This window comes from Cricetulus griseus, chromosome 4 (genome assembly GCF_003668045.3).
Source record: "Cricetulus griseus strain 17A/GY chromosome 4, alternate assembly CriGri-PICRH-1.0, whole genome shotgun sequence".
Lineage (NCBI taxonomy): Eukaryota > Metazoa > Chordata > Mammalia > Rodentia > Cricetidae > Cricetulus > Cricetulus griseus.
The window spans coordinates 59372963-59378962 of NC_048597.1; positions in this window are offsets into that span (position 1 = coordinate 59372963).

A 6000-nucleotide genomic window follows, 5' to 3' on the forward strand; every position below is an offset into this window, starting at 1 on the left:
CCAGCTGTATACCAGGCTCAAGGCCAGCCTAAGCTATTGAGACCTATCTAACAAGCCTCCTCTCTCTGCTTCTGACTGGGTTATGCTGGCTCCCAGAAGAGTCCTGAGAAACCCCGGGCCTGATAGCAAAGAGGTCTAGGGGCAGCTTTGAGACTAACTGCTTCCTACTCATGAGGCTTTAGTGGAGCTCCATGACCTTGCTGAAGCCCAAGGTCCTCATCTGTAAAGGAGGATAGTCACATCTACCTCACAGTGTCCTTGGGGGCGCTCAGAGAAAGTCCTCAATAAAAAGCAACTGCTGCTGTTAATAGCTATGATTAGTGGGAAATGGAATTATTATGAAAGACAGAATGCCAGTAGACAAAAGCATCTCAAAACTCGTGGCTCCAGAGTGTTCAGATGCTATACTAGGTAGACCTAAGACTTCTCATTTTCAGTGGGACTGGGAAGTGGACTATTACCATGGGTTAATTGGAGATTACTCCTTTACTCTCTTGGACTGACTATGCATATTCTCTGTTGTGATAAAACACAAACTCTGGATCATAGTGCAGGCCACCTGCCCCTTGGTGACCTCCTTCTGAGCTATCTCCATGTCTTCTAGTTTGAAAACTGTTGATTGAAAAGGGTAGAACAGTAAAGTCTGTCATGACAGCTGCAGATCCCATTCAGTCAGAACAACATTCTGCTGATTCAAAACTGCCCTCCCTGACACCAGTAATCAAGAGGGGGTCTGGGAGAAGGTCCCTTTACCTGGGAATGAGGGTTTCAACCATGCACCACCCAGTGTTGGAATTTGCCAGGATAGTGCAGCCCGTTTTAGGCGAGATATGGCTTACTCCAAAATCATCTCGCTGTTGCTCTTTGTTTCCCGGCTTCTTTTAGCAAAATGTTGAAAGATGTGATTTTTCTTCTAAACAACCATATCAAACAAAACAAAATCTTCTTTAAAAACAAAACCTATTTTTTAAAAAACATTGTTGAGAAAAGGCCGTGAAATACAATCTGGCTTTCCAACCTTTTCATGTTAATGACTCCGAGGACTGGAGCTTTGCACTAGGGTTGCTTCCTTGGTGATTGAGGCCCGGAAGGAATATTGTCCTCCCCTCCTCCTTCTGAAGCCATGCCCTGCCGCCCACTCGCTTGCAGGGGAGCCCTAGATCTCCTTTACAGTTTCTGTCAACACTCGGAAGTTGCCACGAACAAAGTCTTTCTCTTTTACAGCAAGGCTTTGGCTTAAAAAAAAAAAAAAAAGGGATAAATTCATTTTCTTCTCCATAAGACACTGGAAGTGCTCATTGAAGGGGGAGGGGAAACTCACTGCTGAAATCCATTTAGTGTCAGTTGTGACAAAAATGAAAGAAATAGAGACTAATCATTCCAAAATGGAGCCTGTTAATTAAAACTAATTACAGTCACACAGTTCATTGGGAATCATTTCTTCCTTGCTTAGTTATGGTGATAAAAACTCATCCTTTACTGGGATAAGATGAAGTCTTCCTTCTGAGAGAGAAAAATGCCTTCCCAAAGCTGACTGCAGAAGTACTGTTCTTCTAGGGGAAGGAAAGAAGGAAGGAAGGAAGAAAGGAGGAAAAAAGGAGGAAGGAAGGAAAAGAGAAAGAAAAAATAAACCAAGAAAAAAACTGATGTCTGGAGACTGAGGCAAAAAGCTGTGGTCAACCTGGGCTACCTGGTAAAATCTTGTGAGCAAAGCAAAGAAAAAGGCCCTAAAGCAATGATTTTCAACCTGTGGGTCATGACCCCCTATAAGGATCAAATAAGTAACCCTTTCACAGGGGTCACACAGCAGATATCCTGTATATCAGGTATTTATACTGTAATTCACAATAGTAGCAAAATTACACTTATGAATTAGCAATGAGATAATTTTATGGTTGGGGGTTACCACACATGAGGAACTGTATTAAAAAGGGTTGCAGCATTAGGAAGGTTGAGAACCACTGCCCTGAAGTGATTTCTTGAGTGGCATTGCTTCTGGTGCTGGCTATCATTGTCAAATGCTTGGGTATAGGGATATGTCTTTGTAAGACCTTCAGAAAGCTCAGGCTTTCAGGATCTTAGCCCAGGACAGCGGTCACCCCAATCACCAGGCTGAGTTGAAAGGTTGATGCAAACTGCATGAGGCTTTATTGTTGTTTAACGAGCTAACCCCATGTTAGCTTGGGTCTTTCATCCATCCATCATGGCGGATGTCTACAAAAGACAGTTCGAAGTGGCTGCATACAGATCTTATAGGGCAGCACAAGGGGCGTGTCTAGGGGGTACGCACAGGCTCAGGATTGGTGTGCCTCCAGGCTTGGAGGGCTTGCCCTGTGTTGATTGGTCAACTGGTTGCTATGGCCCATAAGCCCTCCAAGGGTGGTTGCTATGCTCTGCGTGTCATTGCTGTGCTCTTGTCCATAAAGCACACCCAGAGTCGTAAAGCATACCACCACCAGCTAACTTCTGATTAGTTCCTTGCCATGAGGCAGGCACCTAACCTCTAGTGACCAAGGCAAGGTCAGAAAAGCATCTGTCAGGCTGTTATGGCTGCCAAAATGGGGAGCTGGTCCCTTCATCTTAAACAATGAATTCAAACAACTAACCTGAGGGTAATGATTATAAACACCTTAATAGATACCTGATTGCTGGATCCATGTCACTCATCTGTGCCTTTGTCAGAGGCATCGTTAGAAATGGTGGCTACCATGTCCTAGAATCCCCCACATAAAAAATAATTTATTCTGGCATGGCTGCTGCTGTACAGTCATGTAGTGATGACACCTTGGCTAAGGTCGATGTTGCCTTTTGTTTTGCTTTGTTTTTCAAGATGGGGGTTTCTCTGTGTAACAGCTCTGGCTATCCTGGAACTTGCTCTGTAGACCAGGCTGGTCTCCAACTCACAGAGATCCTCTTGCCTCTGCCTCCTGAGTGCTGGGATTAAAGGCGTGCGCTACCACTGCCTGGCTGGCCATCACAGTTTTTAAGAAGTGACTCCGACCTTCCTCCCCACAGACCTCCACCCCTGACAGAAATTTGATGATCCTAAAGGAGGCAGACTAAGTAGAAAGAGGGAGAGGCTTTAATCTTGGAGTAACTAACTGCACTGAAAACAAGACTCCAGCCTAAAAGACAATCTCCACTGGCTCCAGGGATTAGAAAGACTGCTCGCCCCTGTGGCCATCTGTCCTGCCGCCAGTGTGTTAGGACAGATGACCTGTTGGAAGGTAAAGAAAGGTCCTTTTATGTCTGAGTTCTACCGCCCCTGAGACTGCCCTTCAGAAACCCTATCTTTCCCATTCTCTCCGTTCTCAGCAACACTAGAAGTCCTTTGTAAACATCCTCCCGGAAAGGTCTCTAGATCCGTCTGATAAACTTCAAATGGGAAAGCAGATTAGGTAGAGAGTTTAAAGGAGAATTCCCGGCAGAGAAGTACCTGGGGTCATTTGGCTTGAAAAGGTGTCCCTGCTCTAGAGAGGATGCGGCCCCAAATCCTGAGACTTAAACTACTGGTCAGGAGAAAGGACCTACACTGGGTGTGGTGGCACAGATTTGTAGTCCCAGCACTTGAAAGGCAGAAGGCAGAAGTTTTGGAGTTCAAGGTCATCTTCAGCTACAAAATCAGTTTGAGACGGTCTCACGAACAAACAAAAAGATCATATTGTCTAAAGATGCTGCAAGCCATTTAGCTTGCATAAGTACACTATGCTATTTACTTAGCGATGTATTTCTCAGAATTTATGGCTGTAATTGACACACCACTGTTTTGGAAGATCATTCTGTTTTACTGCTGAGGAGAAATCCTCTGGTGGATTACTTTGCAGTATAAACCACTTTGCCTAACTCATGTATGAGTCCGTGTGTGAGCACACACTTTCATTTCAAATCTAATAGATTGTGTGTGAGGTACATGTTGTGTGTGAGGTATATGTTAAGCTAAACACAAAATTGTTTTCTCAAACAGTTTAGATCATGTTACCTTTCTGCAATGGTCTGAGGGTTTGGCTTATTTTGTGTCTTTGCTGCTACTTGCTTTGTTGGTCTTTTGTTTTAGATACTTGAGTGAGTATGTAGGAGACTTGTGTGTCTCTGTGATTCTTTTAAACAGTCTTGCTAGTAGCCCAGTCTAGCCTTAACTCACCATCATCTTGCTTCAGTTTCCCCAGTGCTGGGGTTACAGGCATGTGCCTACACAGCCAGCTATCATTGTGGCTTCTTTAATAACTGATGGTAAGTGGCTTTTCATTTGCTTTGTGCCATCTGTATGCTTTTTAGATGAAATGTCTATTTGGATATTTTGTCAGTTTTGTAAGATTTGTGTATTTGGATGTGGTTTATTCCCCCAGAAGCTCAGCTATTAGGAGCTTGACTCAGTGTGGCAGTGGTGGGAATTTAAGCGCTGGGGATCTTTGGATCATGATTGATTCCTTTCTTTAAAGACTGTGCTCCTGAGGATAAGTTGTTACACAGAGTGAGCCTGAGTCCCCTTCGAGCTCATTTGCTTGTTCATACACATGTGATCCCAGAGGGGATTATTCTACTTTGCCACCATTCGGTGATGCAGCCAGAGTGGCACCACATCAAAAGCCAAAAACCTCTCTTCTTTGTGTATTGCCTAGAATCAGCCATTTTGTTGTGATAACACAGGTAAATAAAGATTTTTTTGAACATAATCTATATACAATCCCTTTATCAGACCTGTGATATGTAAATATTTTCTTCAGCTTCTTTTTCTAGTTTTTCCGGGGTTTTTGTTGTTGTTGTTTGTCTTGTTGTTGTTTCAGAGGCAGCGTTCCCTGTGTAGCCCTGGCTGACCTGGCACTCACTCTGTAGACCAGACTGGCCTCGAACTCACAGAGATCTGCCTGCCTCTGCCTCCTGAGTGCTGGGATTAAAGGTGGGTGCCACCACTTCTGGCTCAGTTTTTTATTTATAATGTAGTGTCTTCTGAGGAAATTTTTTTAAATAATATTTTATTTTGGGAGGCATTTTATACATGTATTTGATCATTATATACTCATCCACTCTTCCTTGTAAGCCTCCCTCACCCCATGACACACGCCTCTCCCAACTTTAAGTCCTTGAAGAGAAAGCTTTGTATAACTTTTTCTTCCTTCCTTCCTTCCTTCCTTCCTTCCTTCCTTCCTTCCTTCCTTCCTGCCTTCCTTCCTTCTTTCTCCTTCCATCTATCTTCCTTCCTTTCTTTCTTCTTTTTGTACCCTAGGCTGGCCTCAAGCTATGTGACCAAGGATGACCTTGAACTTCTGACCCTTTGGCCTCTACCTCTGTAGTGCTGGAGATTGAACCCACCTATGCTATGCTATGAAAGTACTCTACCGCTGGGCGTTGGTGACGCACACCTTTAATCCCAGCACTCGGGAGGCAGAAGCAGGCAGATCCCTGTGAGTTCGAGGCCAGCCTGGTCTCCAGAGCGAGTGCCAGGATAGGCTAAAAGCTACACAGAGAAACCCTGTCTCGAAAAACCAAAAAGAAAGAAAGAAAGAAAGAAAGAAAGAAAGAAAGAAAGAAAGAACTCTACCAACTGACTCACCTGAGAAGTTCTTAAATTTAATGAAAAATAATTATTTTTAATGTACAGTTCTGTGCTTTTAGTATTGTATCCAGGAAATATTTTCCTAATCCTAGCCACAAAGATTTTTCTCCTATGTTTCTTCTAGAAGTTCTATAACTCAGGTTTTATATTTAGGATTCATATCTACATTAAATTATTTACTACTTATAATATAGAAACAAATGTCATTTTTTCATTATTTATCCAATTTCTCAGCATAATTTATTGTATAGTTTTCCCTTTCTTCCTATTAAAGATGAAGTTACCGTGTGTTTAAGCTGTATTCATGTACTCTCTATATTGCTATATTGATCTGATTGCCTTTCTTACACCAACACTATGCTGACATGATTGCTGTGGTTTCAACATAAATCTTAAAATCAGATCATGTAAGTCTTGAAACTTGGTTCTTTTTCAAAAGCATTTGA